The sequence below is a fragment of the Vulpes lagopus genome, chromosome 1 (assembly GCF_018345385.1).
Source record: "Vulpes lagopus strain Blue_001 chromosome 1, ASM1834538v1, whole genome shotgun sequence".
In the NCBI taxonomy this organism is placed as follows: Eukaryota; Metazoa; Chordata; class Mammalia; order Carnivora; family Canidae; genus Vulpes; species Vulpes lagopus.
The window spans coordinates 116,858,774-116,878,489 of NC_054824.1; the positions used below are offsets into that span (position 1 = coordinate 116,858,774).

The 19,716-nt window shown below is 38.2% G+C and overlaps 1 pseudogene; it reads left to right on the forward strand.

Annotated features, from left to right (window-relative positions):
- The first annotated feature begins 4,555 nt into the window (after window positions 1-4,555).
- LOC121487386 lies at window positions 4,556-19,382 on the forward strand (annotated as a pseudogene).
- The last annotated feature ends 334 nt before the right edge of the window (window positions 19,383-19,716 follow it).

Below are 19,716 nucleotides of genomic sequence, written 5' to 3' on the forward strand. Positions count from 1 at the left end.
AAGGATACTTTTAGTACCAAAGGTCTTGATGTGTGTATGTGTATACATGAGACACAAATCATGAAGTCATCCCTAAATTCTAAAAACTTTCTAAAAAATTCTAAAGAACCTTTTGGATGTAATTCCTAGACTGTTTATTTAGAATTTTACTGGGTGTTTTACTTTGTACTTTCTCTGTACATATTTCCCCAATGTTTTAGAACTACATTCATTTCAGATTCTCTGCTGCTCTGGTATAGAAACTCAGGGTCTGTTGATAGCTGTATCCTTATAAATTTCAATGTAAACTTAGGAAAATTTATCCTCTGCAAGATGAAAACCTTTTGGACCCTGGAAAATGAATAAAGGTAGTCGTTTCTAGGTAGAAAAGTTCAAATGAGTAACTCTGAGTTGATAGCTTCTATTGGTTCCTCAGGATCAACTTTCTACTTTTCTGAACCCTGTTTTCTTCCTTAGCAGGCTGACCTATATGGCTATCCATTACCTTTGTCCTCAGATGGGTTTGACCAGGTGGGGGTGGGGGTGGGCGGGGAGGTGGTCCTGGTAAAAGATCAGAGGAGACAGCTGACTGGGTATTTTCCTCCCAAGATTCCTTACTATGAAGTTGACTTGGTTCCTCTCAACAGAAGTCTCTGGTCCTTTCAAGGGATTATTCTCTACTTGACTTTCTCCCTCTAGATGCCAGTAACACTGCTTCCCTGCCTGGCATAGGGATCATCATAGTCAGTCTACTACCAGCCCGGGATGACTCTCCTATATCTTGTAGTTCCCTGATAGCATTGCCTTTATAATTAATCCCTTTGTAAATAAACTCTTCAAATTTGCCTGTTTCAAGTGTGCCACCTGTTCCTGCTGGGACCCTGGTAAAAATTATATTAATCCACAAGAAATCAAAGTTATTAAGTATCTGTATATTAAACCCAGAGTGTTGTTAAATTTACACTGGACCAGGGTTTAATGCTTAACTTCACAAAAAAGGAAAGAACAATGTTATTTTTTTATTATCTAGAAGAATATTAAGGTAAGACTGTTAGAATTTCAAAGACTGTGTAACTATCATGCTTTTATTAATTTGTTTTAAGGAAAATAAAATTTTTTGTGTGCAGCCAAAAGCATGTTTCAAGCTTTCACTTTTTCTTCATATGTCTACTTTCAAATCTTTCTTGACTTCTATGAAGAGATAGCTTTAAAAAAGCTAACTTATTTATATCATGAAATCCAATTATGATTTTATTGGAAACAATGATTTTGCACTATATTTTAGGAAGACTTTTTTGACAACAGGGTCTGTTGAATCATGGAAATATTAAATTAGAGAGGCTGTGGAATTTTATTTCTGATGGGGATGTTAATGAATACGGTATACAGGTTTTACTCCTGATGTTGACTTGGTAGGCTCAGAGCTTAAAAAAAGTATGAGATGTCTTTTTTTTTTTTTGGATCAAATGATCTTCTTCCTAGATATATAGGAGTCACCTCAAAATTAATACACCAATTTTAAAAAATATTTTATTTATTTATTTAAGAGAGCACAAGATAGGGGAGCAGCAGAGGGAGAGGGAGAAGTAGGCTTCCCACAGAGCAGGGGGCCTGATGGAGGGCTCCATCCCAGCTCCCTGGCATCATGACCTCAGCTGAAAGCAGATGCTTAATGGACTGAGCCACCTAGCTACCACTCAATATGCCAATTTTCATTCAAGGAGTGTTTCTTAAGCATCTAACATGTGCTGGAGCCTGTAAATGGAGATAATGAAAATACCACAGCATGGTTCCCAACTTCTTGCAGATTATAGGCTAGCAGAAAAGACAAATATGACATTTTTAATGTGATGAGTATTATGAAAGAAGCATGAGAAAAATCTAGGTTCTTTTTTTTTTTTTTTAAATCTAGGTTCTTATCTGGAGAGAAGTCAATCATATTTTCCTAAACCATTACCACCTCGTTATCTAAGTTAGAAACCTGATGATCATTCTTGAATTTTGACCCTCAACAATTGGTCACCAAATTATACCTATTTTGTATCTTATACCTGTTCCCATTTCTATATCATTAAGGCTGTTGCCCTAGTTGAAGTCTTCATTATTTCTGTCCTGGTGTCCTACACCTATCCCAGCTTCTAGTCTTACCCTTCAAATCCATAGTTCACATTGTCATCAGAATATTCTATCTGTAAAGCAAAACTGACTATTATAGCTACGCAAAAAATTCTTCAATGACTTTCCAACCTATGAAAGATAAGATACTGTTCTTTATTTGGAATATGAGGGTCTCCATGACTTGGACTCTGCCTCTATCTTCCATTGTATTCCTCTACCTAAAAGGCAGGCAGTAAATAATGATTGAATGAATTAAAGACATTTAAAATGATTTAACAGAGATGGATATATATAGATGTTTTATTAAACTACACAGAGATATGGGAATGATTCTGTGCTAGTAAAGCTCACCCTTCCTCCCAAATAACTGCATTCATTCATTTGAAATTGATTTAATACATGCATATGTTGGGCTCCAAAGGGATGTTATAAGAAACATCCCCTGATGTGAAAGGCATTTACAATTTCCCTGACAAGATATTGCCCAATTGGGAATTAATGCAAGGCCACATTTGCAATTTGAAAGCACTTGCTGGAGAAACTCATTGAAGAAAATCCCCTGTAGGACAGAGGCTGAGCTAGACTGGAGGTGTGAGTTCTGCCCTGAGGGTAGCTCTGTTTTTGGATTCGCTACACTTCTCTTGGGAACCAAGGAGTTTTCAAGCAGAACTTTACCAAACCTCTGTAGGGCTCAGACTTCTCCCTGCTGAGGTCTGAAATATAGAAAAGCAGCTGATGAACTGATCATGCCTCTGCTGACATCCTTTAGAAATGAAACTAGGACTATTATCCTACCACTCCTTCGGTTCTTCAGTGTGGCCCTTATCTCTGAGGAATGTCCAGGACCTCCGTGTTGGCTGGGGAAATGATGAGGCACTGCTATTTAGTAGATTCCCAGACACCCTAGTGAGAGGTTAAGAAAAATTATTGAACATATTGGGAACAGAAGTAAGTCTGCTTTGTTTTTTTGTGGTTGGCAGTTGAAGATGTAAATCCAAATATTCCCTCTGCTTTGACTTGGGAATTATGCTACAAGATGTACTTCTTGGACCAGTTACATGATGGCTTTTCATTGTCTACCACTTCAGTGAAAGGAAATCTGGAACATATTTGATAATGCCTTTTCCTATTGTCTCTTCTTTCCAATTGTGATGTTATAATATTAATGCATTTATTGTGTAGAGACCTTATCTCTGGAATCTTCTGTGTAGTTAACATTCTAGGGTTTTGGTCAAAATGGTTTTTTTTTTCCTTTTTAAAGAAAAATTGATACTCATTACTGAAAGATGTTTTGACTGTGGGATAAAAAAAGATATTCTTTTGATTCTGGAGAAAGTATCCTACTTGGAAAATAGTGAAAAGTCAATTTCTCTCAATTTTAATTTTTAATTTAAAGGGAAGGAACCATAATGCCATAATGTCCTGGTGCTTTCAATGAAAATTAAAGTTCCTACGGTGGCTCAAAGATGGCCATCAATAAAATAAAATTAGGATTTCATAAGAAGCATACCATTGAGAACTCAGCTTTTCTAAAAGATCTTAGTAGGCCTATTTCATAGCCATTGAAAAGGGTCACAAATATCACATAAGAAGTAATGAATGTAACCTGATTGCTTTTGCACTTCTCTTTATTTTAGAGTCTGTGGCTTATTTCTAGTTGGTAAAATTTTCCTTCTAGTGATAAGTATTATAATGTAACTTCTAAGCCTCATATCTTTATTGAAAAAATGCTGTTCATTTCATAAAATAAAGTTATATGTCTGTGGATATATTTGTAAGCATTTTAGGGGCAAGCTTTGCTGTACTAATAAAGCTAATATGTGAGGAATGTTTACTATATGCCCAGTACCACTTTAAATGTTTTATATGCAACAATTCATTCACTTCTCAGAATAATCTTAGGAAATAGATACTATTACTACTATTCATTTAACAGTTTAGGAAACTAAGGCACAGAGAATTTAATTAACTTGCTTAAATTCTTTTAGGTAGTTAATGACATTTCTGAGATTTGAACCCAGATAATCTGGGTTCATGCTTTAGAATCAATGCTTTAAGGTTGCGTTATATTGCCGCTTTATAGAAGATCTAATCTGATATGCCACTGTAGAATGATCAGGTGATTTGGAAAGTCATGAAAAATCTTAAATCCACAGAAAGTGACATTTTGGACTTCCTTATGTCATCTTTTTGCAACCTCGTTTTGACATTTGAAATGAATTTATCATTTACTGAGAAATGTGTGTGTGTGTGTGTGTGTATCATTTAAAAGGAGAGAATCGAATGTTCCTGTCTTTTTCAGAGTGTTGGAATTGGTGGTTAAGTCTCAGTAGTAAGATGTAGTTAGAAATTGCAAAAGAGGGGTAGGCAATGTAGAAGAGGAATGGGAAAGATGTTGCATTGGAAGGATACCTTACTTGTTTAAGATGTCTTGACAATGAGGTAAGTTTGGTGCATCATGGGTTCTATGGCCACACCAGGCCATGTGAAAGCTTCAGTTAATCTTTCAATGCCAGAGTAAGATAGTGTTTCTTAGGAGTGAAGATGTTGGCATTTTAGAGAGATTGTTCCAGAATCTGCTGATAGAGTGGATTTCAACTGGAGATACAAGGTAGTAGGCTACCTAAGAGGCTGTCATTTTTTCCAGAAACAAAAACAATGCTAGGATTAGATATAAAACAAAGCAAAAATTCAAGAGGTGCTGCAGAAAAGATATATAAGATTGATATGGTGATAAAATTGGAGATGTGGAACACCTGGGTGGCTCAGTGGTTGCGTGTCTGCCTTTGGGTCAGAGTGTGATTCCAGTCCGGTGATGGAGTCCTGCATCAGGCTCTCTGTGAGGAGCCTGCTACTCTCTCTGCCTATGTCTCTGCCTCTCTCTGTCTCTCTCTCTCTGTCTCTCATGAATAAATAAATAAAATCTTTAGAAAAAAATTGGAGATGCTAGAGATTTGTAAGAGAATGAAGGGGATTCTAAAATTTACTTTGAGGACTGAAATATTTTACATATGGGACACCCACCTGGGTGACTTAGTCAGGTAAGTGTCTGACTCTTGATTTCATCTCAGGTCATGATCTCGGGGTTATGGGATTGAGCCCTGCATAGGGCTCTGCACTCAGCTCAGAGTCTGTCCGTTTCCTTCACTCTGTGTGCACTCCATCCTTTCCTCCCTTTCTATCTCTTTCTCTGTGTGCACTCCCTCCCTTCCTACCTCTTTCTCTCTTGTATATAAAAAAAACTTTAAAAATATTTCACATATTATCAGCATATTAAAATTGAGACATCCAAAAGACATCTGGACACAGGGAATAGACCAACTGGAGATTTGGTTATCAGTAGCATGAATGTAGCATCATGTAGATCAGTAACATCTTTTGCTCAGATCATTGCATGGCTTCTGGGCTGGTCTTGCTGTTTCCCCTCTTGTCCCCTTCTGGTTCATTTTCCACCCAATAGCCAAAGTGATCTTTTTTTTTTTTTTCAAAGTGATCTTTTAAGGAAGTAATTGGAAGATATTGCTTCCTACCTAAATTTCTTTAATATACTGTTTTCAAGTGGGGAGGAAATGGATACTTAGTAGACATTTTTGAAAGAGAGGCCATGTTTAAGCTGTCACAGTGAAGGTGAGGCTGCTGTTTTTAGTTGGCATAAGCTAGGAATTCTCCATATCCTGAACTACTGCAATTCTTAGGCATTCATCTACTGACATTCATTTGGTTGTATTATAAATTATTATTTCTCCTTTATAGTACCATTTAGATATTGTGTTGATTTTTAAAAAAGATGTGCATATCTATGGAATTCAAGATAAGGGAGTTTTATAAAATATTTCTTATATAATATCACTATCTTTTAATTTTCTTATTCACCACTGAAAGAAAATAAGGGAGAAATCATAAGTATTAGTTCAAAAGAATATATTGAGATTTGGAGAGAGATTCTAAATGTGGATGTCTAAATTTAAACACAATTAATTTTAAGCCTTGAGTTCATCTCATTATCGCTAACAAGAATGAATACAGTGCTGGGTGCCACCCTGAAGTAAATTTGAGTTAAGAACACCAGGGCTGTCATCCTGGGTCAGGTCTGGGCCACAAAACCTGGAATGCTATCTCAGAGAATGGCACAGAGGAGCAGGTTGGAAACAGACTAAGTTACAACTCTGACATCTGCATAGATGTTAAGTTGTACCATTCCTAGTTTACCTTGGTAAGTTATGATAAGTATGCCATTAATACATTTGTTCTGAGCAATTTCTGAGTCTATTTATATTTTTGTTCTATACTAATTTTAGAAGAGTGAACTTTGTGTAAGTTTACTACTAACTATCCTAAACAATGTTTTCTGAAGCTATGAGAGATGCTTCCTAGGATAAATCCTCCAGAATTTAGTGAGTTGCAGGGATTCACAAGAACAGGGGCTCCCCAGGATCTTTCATTGCACACTGATTTATTCAGTTACTCTAAAAAATGAGATCTTGAAAAAACACTTCATATTATACCCTTTTCTAGGAGAATCATGGGGCAAATTAGCATACTGAAAATCCCTGGGAAGAAATGTGCTCATAAAACCTCTCTACATGCAACACTTTGCAGAGCTAGTGTTCCAAGGGAAAACTGTCCTAGCAGTTTAGGAACTGCTTGGAGCTTTTTATGTCCACAGACTGACTAAGGGAAAGTTGTTAGATGATGACAAGTAAGGCATTTTCCATTCTCCTAACCCATTTCTAGTGCCTATTGTTGACTGTGAGTGTTGGGACAATTGGCCATCTGTCTTACTAATTTCCATCACCAATATGAGGGCAACCAACAAACAAAGATAGCAAACTCACTGACAGAATATGGATTCAGAAGGATGAGATGTAAGTTGGAATGTCTGTCCAGTTATTATTTGCAACTGTGTGATCTTGGGAAGGTCACTTGGTTCTCTGAGTTTCCTCATATATAAAATGGGAATAATAGTAATAGCTCTATATTACTAAAATTACTCTGAATTATTTTTGTTACTATGTGAAGAAAATTGTTGCAGTATATTGATTATATTTTTTGTTTAAAGTGTTTAGTAAATTTTAAATGGGAAGGAGTCCTCGTGTTCTAATTAGTGAATTGAATTATTAAACATGTAATAGGTGACTCTTTGGTTTAAGGCTGTAGTCATCTTTTGCATATAAATATATAAAGGGAAGAGAAATCCAACTCTTCCACCAGAAAGAAAAAAAAACCCGTAGTGGTTAATAGCTGTGCACTCTTTCACTGCCCCAGGTGCAAACCACAGCTGGCCCAATTTAGTGCTCAGCACCCGTCTTTATCTCTGCTCTGTTGGAACTTGCAACACAGAGTAGCTTCTGAAAAACTGGTTTTAATACCTCACTAAGATTATGTTCCCAAGATATTAGATCCACAAATAGATAACATTTTTCATCATTTCTTTTTACAGAAAACAGGATTTCAGTCTGGTTTTTGTTAGTGTCTTTTTAGTTTCTTTAAAGAAACAACAACCAAAGAGGGTACATACAAACTTAGATTTTCCCCTCCAAATCCAAAAAAGGAGACAAAACTATAGTGCCGTTTATAGTACTCAAGAGCCAGAAACAGTTGAAGAAATATATTAGCTCCTGATACAGGTAATTTAAGAAAATATTCTTTTTTTAAAATTTTTATTTATTTATGATAGTCACAGAGAGAGAGAGAGAGGCAGAGACATAGGCAGAGGGAGAAGCAGGCTCCATGCACCGGGAGCCCGATGTGGGATTGGATCCCGGATCTCCAGGATTGCGCCCTGGGCCAAAGGCAAGCGCTAAACCGCTGCACCACCCAGGGATCCCTAAGAAAATATTTTAATGTGCTAATGTATAATGGATGTGCAATTAAGAATGAGTCCATAAGACAACACTTATTGGCAGAGGCTTTTCCATTTCAAAACAAAAATGATTTGAATCCACTCACACTTAGAACATAAATATGTGTCATAGGCTGCTGCTCAGAGATAAAGAGTATGACAACATCAACAAATGATGAGGTGATGCATCTCTGGGAGAATGGATTCCCACTCTTATGGAATATGCTCAGGGCACAGTCCTGTGCTTTTATGCAAAAAAACAAGTTGCACCTACATTGTGAGAATTGGATTTGAATTACGTTTGTAGAGGCAAATCTAGGCGAGAACCTTAGGCACTATGAATGACTACCATTGGGAAAAGTATTAGGGATGGAAAAAAAGGAAAGCTTTATTTTTACTTTTCCTGATAGTGTTGTTGTTGTTGTTGGTGGTGGTTGTGTTTGTGTGTGTTTGTGAATGTGCAAGAAATAATATATGTGTTTTGTACCCTAAAGTCATGCCAAACCTATTAAAGACCAAAGGAAGAAGTATAGCAGAGCAAGCATCAATAGCTCAAATGTACCTGGTGCACCAGGGAAAGTCCATGATGAAGGGGGGAAGATGAAGGCTATGAGGATTGGTGTGGGTTGTGAAGTAATGAACATGCATACACCCAAAAGGCAGTCGAAGTACATTTCTTTTTTGAAAACACCATGTGTCCTGAATAAAACAGCTATATGGGCTCAAATCCATCTCCTGGACTGGTAGCCAATTTACAAACTTTGGGCAAAAGTTTAAAGAGTAGGAGTTCTGGAGTCAAACTAACCTCAGTTCCTATAAACCAGGCTAGCTGATAAGTTTTGCAAATTATTCAAAATCTGGAAGCCTCATTTTCCCATTTCAGATATAATGGAAATAAGAGTACTTACTTTATGGGATTATTGTGAAGGTATTATGATAATGTATAAATGTAATGTGCTTATTATTATTTTTAAATTGTTTCTTTATTTGAGAGAAAGGGAGAGAGAGATCATGAGCAGGGGGAGGAGCAGAGGGAAAGGGAGATAATCTCCAGCAAACTCCACACTGAGCACAGAGCCCATCGTAGGGTTTGATCCCATGATGTTGAGATCTAGACTTGAGCCAAAACCAAGTGTTGGATGCTTAACCAACTGAGCCACTCAGGTGCCCTGTAATGTATTTATTAATAGGACGAGTGGTACGTAGTGAACACTTAATAAATATTAGTTGTGTATATACACACATACAAATATATATACAGATGAACATTTCCTCCTTTTAAATAGCCATCTGGGAAAGCTATACACTTTATAATATGTCTTCTGGCATATTCTTTTCAGTGTAATTGATTGCAGCAATTGTTTTCTTTCAGAGAGTGGAAGGCAGTTCAGGTTTTAGAAAATATCATAAATCCTTTGAAGTAAAGACTGATGCATAAGACAAATGATAAATTGATATGACAAATGATAAATTGACAAATGATAGATTGGGCCATATGATTTTTGGGCAAAAATAAGCTAATAAAAAGGAACACAAATTTAGTCATAAAAGGATGTGTAGAGATAGGAATTCAGAGAGAATGGATCATAATTATTTTGTTGCATTTCTAGCTTCCTGATACTCTTTTCTAGCACATCATCTCAATGTGAAAATGTTGGAGAACCCCGGGCTCAGTAATTGAGCATCTTCTTTGTCTAGCCTCACTCTCCCTAGGTGATCTGGTCTACTCTTATGACTTCAAATATCTGTTTTCTTAACTCCTACTAAATTTACAGCTTCAGCTGGGCTCTGCCTCTGTACTCTAAACTTACATATCCAATCATCCAGCTGACACCTCCACACAGATGTTGAATGAGCTTGTCAAAGAACAGAGCTCTTGAGATTCACTCCCTCCTTTTCAAACCAGTGTCTCCAGTATTCTTCCTTGTCTCAGCTAATGGCAACTCTATTCTTCCAGTTTTTCAGGCAAAAACTTTGGTGTCATACTTGACATCTCTCTTTTTCTCATATCTCATATCTGGTTCATCAGCAAATTCTGTCCTCTCTGCCACCTCCTATTCTATCATCCTGGCCCAGACCACCATCATTTGTCCCCTGGATTATTATAATAATGTTTCCTCCTCTTACTTTCATTCTCTTCCTAACCCTGTGATTCTGTTAAAATGAAAATGTAGTCATGTTATTTCTCTATGGCGTCCTGTCAGACTCAGTTCCTGTCTTTACTATGACCTACAGAGCTTTACATAAACTTGTTTCCTGTTGAACCTCTTGGACTTCATTGACTCCTTTATCATTTTGTCACACCTGCCACATTGGTCTCCTTGCTGTTCCTTGCACAAGCTAAGAGCTGTTACTTCAGAACCTTTGTTCTCACTCTTCCCTGTCTAAAATACCTGTCTGCTATATATTTGCCTGACTAGTTTTCTCATTTCCTTCAGGTCTTTACTTAAAAGTCACCTTCCCTGCTTACCTCATTTAGAAACTTTTATTTCCTCCCCCCATACTTTCCTTTCTTGCTTTACTTATTTTTTCTTAGCAATCATTTTTCTGTCTCTCATTGTATATAGAGGTAAACTTCACGAAGACAGTGTATTTTGATGGTCTCATTTATTGTTGTATTGTCATTGCGTTGAATATGCCTCACCCCAAATAAGCACTTAGTAGATATTTGTTGACTGAATGAATAAATGAATTCACTGCCCTTTTTGTTATCTTATTTTATCTTTTCTCCCCCACTCCTCCTTTGTTACTTATTTTAAAATGATGCAGGAACCATGAAAGAGATGGGCAGTGAGGTAGAGTGGAGAAAGTTCTGGATCCGAGTACCTGGATTCTACTTGTAGCAGTGCCACTAAGTAGCCATGTTGTTTGGGACCTGTTGCTTTACTTTTTCTAAGCCTTGATATCCTCTGCAAAATGAAGCAGTTAGATAAGAGATAAATGGTTGCTAGAATCACTTCCATCTCTGGGGTTATGTGACTCTAATCTAACAACAAAGACCTATGCTGTATTTTAGACCAGCTTACAACTTTCTATGATAGCCAGAAAAATGTGCATTTCTGCGTCTCTCCTTTTGAAGTTTACCATTAATAATCTTTGTCTTGGAGAGAGGACCAAAGCTAGACAGTGGGTAGAAGAGGTAATTCCCTATTGCTGATCTTCAGCTCTCATCTGTTATACTGGCTTAGCACATTCCCTCACCAGGCTGGAACTTATTTTGTCCTACTTGCAGTAATGCTAATGCTATAATATCGAGTTATATTTTTTCCTAAGTATTTTTACATGTATCGGTTGCCATCACAACATCACCATTCAGAAGATGGGTTAAGTTTTTATAACATTTCCATTTACAGAAGCTGGAAGCAGAGAACCAGAGGGTGATTAATTGGCACTGTCACAGAGAAAGTCAAGGCTAGAAGTCTATAACAAGAAGTGTTCATTCTTCACTAAGAGTGTTGCTGTAAGAAGCTGAAGTCAGAACTGGTAGCATTCTCGCCATCTCCAGTCTGGAGTGGTGTGTTATTTAGAAATAGTTACATAAATGTTTCAGCAACTCATGGAGTGTCAAGAATGTCACAAAATTTTGTTGGAGGCTTACAGATTTTCAATCCTATGTGGAGTAGAAAGAGCAGAACCTCTTGACTTGGGCTTTATAGGATGAATACCCTTTCCCTTCTCTCCACTTGAATTATGTGAATATAATGATCCTACCTACTCATTCTACCAGAGCAGCATTAGAATTCTGTTTTTTGAATTTTTGGTAAACAAAAGGTGAAGACATGGAAGAAAATATGGTTAATTATTAAACAGCCTAATATGTTCCTCAGTTGAAAGCAAAAGTGAGCAGTGACAGATATAACTGTACAAATAATTATTAACCAATGCAGATTTTTTATTTATTTATTTATTTTTAAGATTTTATTTATTTATTCATGAGAGACACAGAGAGAGGGAGAGAGAAGGAGAGAGGGAGAGAGAGAGAGAGAGAGAGGCAGAGACACAGGTATAAGGAGAAGCAGGCTCCCTGCAGGGACCCTGATGTGGGACTCAGTCCTGGGACTCCAGGATTATGCCCTGGGCAGAAGGAAAGGCGCTCAGCAGTTGAGTGCCTGGGACTGAGCCACCTGGGTGTCCCCCAGTGCAGAATTTTTAAAGACGAGATTCCAAAATCAACTTTGGAAACCAGGAAGTTTATTATAGCATAGAAAGCATAAATAAAATACAAAGGCTTAGACATCTAGGCTCAGTATTTAGAACATAATTAAATTCAAAATCAGATATCTCACTGAGACTAATTTGAATTAAGCCCATCCTGGGTAGATTTATCTTTTGGTAAGAGGTGGCTTAGATACTGAAGTATATTATCCAGAATTCCCAGATTGAATATATGCAAACTACAAGGTTTAACAATGTCTCTTCCTGGAAAAGTTGGAGAGTGGTTTCTAAAAACTGGACTCCTTAGTTATTATTTTATAATATAGTAATTTTTGATAACAAGGTCAAATATGTTACACTGAAGAGAAAGTTGAGAAAACTGAGTGTAGTGAGTATAATGTACACAGTATTGTCTTTGAGTTTTTACTCTTGGAGATGGAATGTCTAAGATAGGAGGTGTCAGGGGCGTATGCATTGTAGATCTGTTTATAGCTGGAGCCTTAATAGCATGGACACTCTTCCTGGCAAGGGAACAGATTAAAACTTCCCCTTGGCCTCTCCACCTCAGAGAGAATATAGCTATCATAGTGGAGATTTAAACACATGAGGTTTATATTAGTGGTACCTAGATCAGTAGGCAGATAAAAGCTGTTCCAAGAATTAAAAAGTAGAGCAGGCTGCAAGCATCTTGTAAAACATATTTATATGAAACAGAACTTCAGTATAAATCAACAGGTAGAGAAGAACTTTGAATAACTTCATATACCAAGACTGATCCTACTGAAAGGAAATAGCATCAGTCCTAGGGATATTCAGCATATCTAGGGCTACCCAGGAAGATGTCTCCAGATAAAGCAGCTAAGCTGTGTTCTTAGTCATACTAATTGCATGTGCTTGCCAGAGTATTCAGAGGACCTGAGAGTCAATTTCAGAATATTAGTTTTTATTATTTATATTTGTGTTTTGTGTGTGTGTGTGTGTGTGTGTGTGTGTGTGTGTGTGTGTGTGTTAGTGTGAATTGAGTCATTCCCAGTGAGTAGTTTTGGCTTACTTGTGGTCCTTAGCTAAAAGGACCCCTCTAGGGACTATTGCATTTAGATATCTGGATTGAGTGGGCCCTGAATATTACTGATAATTATGGGGTTTCTGAAATTGAGTGAATGCTGTATTAGCAGGGCTGATTTCTGTTTCAGTAGCAATTTATAGCTCACATCCTTTGAGAGATGCTGGGTAGAGTCCTTCCTTCCATACATTACTTCTGAAATTATATGCTCTCATAACCTTAGGTTTTTTTTGTAATCTTTGTTACATAATGCACAGAGGATTTATGAACATTCTTTTTAACTTTTTTAAAATTACTTTTTAAAATATTTTTATTTATTTGAGAGAGAGAGAAATCACAAGTAGGGGGGAAGAGGGAGAGGGAAAAGCAGACTCCCCAAAAAGCAGGGAGCCTAACTTGGGGCCCCCATTCCAGGACTCTGGGATCACGACCTAAGCCAAAGGCAGACACTTACCTGACTGAGCCACCCAGGCACACCTTATGAACATTCTTGTAAACATTTTTAATATTTGTATAAAGGTGGTATTCCAGAAGCTATAAAGATACAGATTGATCTGTCTCTCTAACACCCCTGCACACATGTACACACATGTGCATGAAAGAAAGTGAACTCTTTTGGACAGAAGACCGGGTAACACACAAACTCATGTGCCAGAGAGCCAATTCACAAATCTTCTTTTCTCTTTATCAAGACCTAACTTAGACTGCCACTGAGTGACTCACTGTCCAGTGGGTAACACATATCTATGTTACTCATCCACATAAAACCTTTAGTAACTCTTCATCACCTTTGGGGTACAGCTCAAAGTCCATCATGGACCTACATCATGGACTTCATCTTCTGCCATTCCTGTCTCACATTTTATGCTTTAGTGGCAGCACACTGCTTCTGATTCCTTGCACATGTCATATAGTTTATTGCCTTCTTTTTTTGGCTTATCCTCTTCCCTTTAGAAGATCTTGAACTCATTTTCTCCTGATTATTCAAATTAGTGCTTAGTTCAAGTGCTGCCTCTTTTAGTAAGCCCTTTAAGATGGTATCTCTCTCCTGTTCTTTCTCACTTCTATCAGGCCTTATGTTCTCAACTGCATGGGTGATGTGGCCCTCTAAATTCCCACTGCACTCAATGCACATCACTGTGGAACACATTTTATTTGTCTTTCTCCTTCAATGGACTTCTAATAGTAGTTCTTTGAAGGCAGAGGCTTTTTACTTCTTATTAACCTTTGAGTTTCCCATTGTCTAGCTCAATGCTTGATATATAGCAGGTGAAATGAGATTTAGCTATTTATTTAACTGAAATGATATGATAGATACGTAGAGCTGGGAGCTATTGGGATCCTTGCCTTTCATAGCAGGAAGCTGAGGAAGAGGCCACATCAGCACGCAAGGGTCTTTCTACCACCACAAAGGGCCACAGATCCTTACTTTGCCACACACACACACACACACACACACACACACACACGCTTTGGGGTTTTGTCAGTGTGTCATCAGGACAATAGCTAGCCTGGCCAAGGCTCAACCATCAACATATGTTTTCAAATGCTGGCAGAACGTAGTCTCAGTGTGTCATCAAATTCTAGACCAAGTAATATCTGAAAAACAGAAATAATTGTGGTTGTAACTCTGCCACAAACTACACAGATACTTTACTAAAGATCTCCCATAGCATTGTTCATGAGATTTACCATGTCTTAAAATTTGTCAGAATCATGTTCAAGTTACATATATCTAGAATTAAAATAATCTCTTAGATTCTAGCAACTAAGGGAACATTATAAAAGAAAATAGAAACCCATAAGAAATAATAAAAGGTCAGACTGAGGTTTTTGGTACTTTGTTAATAAAAGCCATGGAAATATGAAGAAGGGCTGATAGATGCAATTTTACACATGCCACAAGAGAGGGAACATTTTGTATCTCAGAAAGTGATATTGCAGATTTGGTTTTCCTTAAAAGGTTTGTGAGCGTGTTTTGGGAAGAAAAGTGGTGACCTCTGACTAAAAATTTATGCTTTTTGAGTATATAAAGGATCCTTCTTGGAACACTTAAAATAACTAAAGATTCTAGATGATGCAGTGTGATTCATGCTGTCTCAGTGGAATTATATATGCTTTCCCTGTCTTCAGACACTACGTTCGGTCTAGTCATTCAGTAACCATTAGTGATTATTGTTATCTTTTTATGATTCTAGATTTTTTAAAAATTGAAGTATAGTTGACATACAATATCATATTAGTTTCAGGTATAAACATAGAGATATAACATTTATATGTATTATGAAATGATCAACGTAAGCCCAGTTACCATCTCTCACATACAGTTATTAGAGTATTATCGCGAGTACTCCCTATGTTGTATTTTATATCTCTATCCCTTATTTACTTTAAAACCAAAGGTTTGTACATCTTAATGCCCTTCACTTATTTTGCCCAACTCCCACTCCTCTTCCCCTCTGGAAATCACCAGTTTGTTCTCTGTATTCATAAATCTGATTCCGTTTGTTTTGTTGTTTGTTTTGGTTTTTAGATTCCACGTGTAATTGAAATCATATGGTAATTCTCTTTTTCTTTCTGATTTATTGTAGTTAGCACAATAGCCTTGGGATCCATCTGTGTTATCACAAATGGCAAGATGCTATTCTTTTTTGTCGCTGAACAGTATTCCATTGTATATATGCCAGATCTTCTTTATCCATTCATCAGTTGGTGGACACTCAGGTTTTTTCCACATCTTGGCTATTAAAAAAATGTTGCAATGAGTTGCCAGATTGTAGGTTACTTAGTTCTATTTTTAATTTTTTGAGAAACTTCCATATTGTTTTTCACAGTGACCACATCAATTTATATTTCCACCAAGAATATATGAGTTTCCTTTTCTCCACATCCTTCATATTTTTTCATAAATCAATGTCTTATAGTTTTCACTGTATAGATGTTTCACCTTTTTGGTTAAATTTGGTCCTAAATATTTTATTCTTTTTGATGCAATTGTATATGGACCTTTCTAATTTCTTTTTTTTTTTTTTTAAGTATTTTATTTCTTTATTCGAAAGAGAGGAGAGAGTGAGCATGAGTGGCAGGAGGGGCAGAGGCAGAGGGAGAGGGAGAAGCAGACTCCTTGCTTAGCAGGGAGCCTGACATGGGGCTTGATCCCAAGACCCTGGGATCATGACCTGAGCTGAAGGCAGACACCTAACCGACTGAGCCGTTCAGGCACCCCTCTATTTTTCTCTTTCTGATTATTAGTGTACAGAAATATGCAAAAGATTTCTGTATATTAAGTTTTTATCCTGCAACTACTGAATTCATTTATTAGTTCTAATAGCTTTTTGGTGGAGTCTTTAGACTTTTTATGTCTATCATGTCATGTTATATGCAAATAGTGGCAGTTTTACTTCTTCCTTTTCAATTTAGATGCTTTTTATTTTTCTCATCTGCTTTTTGTTGCTAGGATGTCCAATATTATGTTGAATAAAAGTGGCAAGAGTGGGCATCCTTGTCTTGTTCCCGATCTTAGAGGAAAAGCTTTCAGCTTTTACATAGAGTAAGTTAACTGTGGGATTTCCATATATGGCATTTATTATGCTGAGGTAGGTTTCCTGTATACCCACTTTGTTGAGAGTTTTTAATATAAATAGGTGTTAAATATTGTCAAATGCCTTTTCTGCATCCATTGAGATAATCATATGATTTTTATTTTTCACTTTGTTAATGTAATATATCATGGTTGATTTGTGTTTGTTGAACCATCTTTGCATCTTTCAGTAAATTTTGCTTGAATATGGTATATGAGTCTTATAATGTATTTTTGAATTTAGTTTGCTAGTAGGTTTTTTTTTTTTTTCTTTTTAGGATTTATTTATTTATGAGAAAGAGAGAGAGAGAGAGAGGCAGAGACACAGGATGGTGCCCTGGACGGAAGGCAGGTGCCAAACCACTGAGCCACCCAGGGATCCCCGCTAGTAGTTTGTTGAAGATATCTGCATCTGTGTTCATCAGGGGTATTAGTCTGTAATTTTCATTTTTTGAGATACCTTTGTTTGGTTTTGGTATCAGGGTAATGCTGGCCTCATACAATGAATTAGAAGTGTTCCTGCTCTTTAATTTTTTGAAATCGTTTAAGAAGGATAGGTCTTAATTCTTTGCTAAAAGTTTAGTAGAATTCACCTGTAAAACCATCTGGTCTTGGACTTCTGTTGGGAGTTTTTTGGTTACTGATTCAATTTCATTATAAGTAATTGGTCTGTTCAGATTTTCTATTTTTTCCTGATTAAACCTTAGAGGAATGTATATTTCTAGTAATTTACACATATGTTCTAGGCTGTCCCAATCTGTGGGTGCATAATTAATTGTTCATACTAGTCTCTTATTTTTTTTTTTCAGACTAGTCTCTTATAATCCTTTGTGTGGTGTTGTAATGTAACTTCTCTTTAGTTCTGATTTTATTTACTTGGCCCCTCTTTTTTTTTTTTTTTTTTTCTTGTTGAGTCTGGCTAAAGGTTTGTCAATTCTGTATATCTTTACAAAGAATCAGCCCACAGTTTTATTGATGTTCTCTATTTTTTCAGTGTCTCATTTATTTCTTCTCAGATCTTTATTATTTCCTTTCTTCTACCAACTTTATGCCTTATATTTCTCTAGTTTATTCAGGGTATATAGTTAAATCTTTTATTGAGGTGTTGGCTGGAGCCGGAGTAACAAGATGGCGGCGTCGGCGTCGGCGTCGGCGTGGTGACAGGGGTCCCTCCCGGCGGGAGCGGCCGCAGCGGGGCCAGCGATATCACCGCCGTAAACCACCGCGCCGCTTTTCCAGCTCGCGACGTCGCCGTGAAAGCGAGCCGGGCGGCCGCCCAGAAACGAGTGGCCGGGTCTGGTAACCGCGAGAACCCCCCTCGCAAACTGCGGCCCCTGACTGAGCCGCGGTGGTCGGTTCCCCTCGGCCGATTCCGGGCGCCGTAACGCCTTGGGAGAGCCAACGTTGTCCGTTTCCTGCCGCCGTCCGCCGCAGCCTTGTTCCGCGGACGAGCCGCAGAGGCCTCCGTGCTCCCCTCAGAGGTGTCGGGGCTCGGCCCCAGCCTCCACCTTCGTCTCTCAGGATGGCGGGCAGCAGCGGCAACAGGCCGAATTCACTGTCGGAGGGAAATACAAACTGGTACGGAAGGTCGGGTCTGGCTCCTTGGGGACGTTTATCTGGCGATCAGCGTTACCAACGGCGAGGAAGTGGCAGTGAAGCTCGACTCTCAGGAGGCCGGGCATCCTCAAGGCGGGGTGGGCAACCCCCACGTACGGTGTATGGTCAGGAGAAAGACTGCGGTGTGCTCGTTACGGATCTTCTCGGACCCGGCCTCCAGGACCTCTTCAATTTCTGTTCAAGAAGGTTCACAATGGGGCAGCCCGGGTGGCTCAGCGGTTGGCGCTGCCTTCAGCCCAGGGTGTGATCCTGGAGACCCGGGATCGAGTCCCTCGTGGGGCTCCCTGCATGGAGCCTGCTTCTCCCTCTGCCTGTCTCTGCCTCTCTCTCTCTCTCTGTGTGTCTCTCCTAAATCAATAAATAAAATCTTAAATAAAAAAAAAGAAGGTTCACAATGAAAACTTGACTCACGTTAGCTGACCAGATGATCAGTAGAATTGAGTATGTGCATACGAAGAATTTTACAGAGACCTTAAACCAGATAACTTCCTAATGGGTATTGGGCGTCACTGTAATAAATTATTCCTTATTGATTTTGGTTTGGCCAAAAAGTACAGAACAACAGGACAAGGCAACACATACCGTACAGAGATGATAAAAATCTCACTGGCCCTGCCCGACATGCTAGCATCAACGCACATCTTGGTATTGAACAGAGTCGCCGAGATGACGTGGAATCATTAGGATATGTTTTGATGTATTTTAACAGAACCAGCCTGCAATGGCAAGGACTAAAGGCTGCAACAAAAAAGCAAAAATATGAAAAGATTGGTGAAAAGATATCCACTCCTGTCGAAGTTTTCTGTAAGGGGTTTCCTGCAAAATTTGCCATGTATTGTCGTGGGCTATGCTTTGGGGAAGCCCCGGATTACCTGTATCCGAGGCAGCTATTCCGAATTCTCTTCAGGACCCTGAACCACCAATATGACTACACATTTGATGGGACAATGTTAAAGCAGAAAGCAGCACAGTAGGCGGCCTCTTCAAGTGGGCAGGGTCAGCAGGCCCAAACCCCCACAGGTTTCTAACCCTGAATTAAGGAACAGAAGAAGCAGAGCAGATGTTTGGAGCAGCGTTTGTTTCTCCCCAATTCCAGGAATTTTTGTTCATATGTACAATAGCCAGTGGTTGTGAGCAACCATTTACTTTGTGAAGAACTTAATTTCAGTATAAACTGGCTCTGGGCAGCATTGGTGATGCCGTGTCCCGAGTTGTAACTGTGAATATTAACTGAGATAGTGATCATGGTGTCCAGTTTTCTATTGCATTTTTTCAAGTGGAAAAGTTAACAAAATGGTTGACACAAATTGGTGGAGAAATTGTGCATAAGCCAATTTTTTGTTAAATCTTTTGTTTTGAACT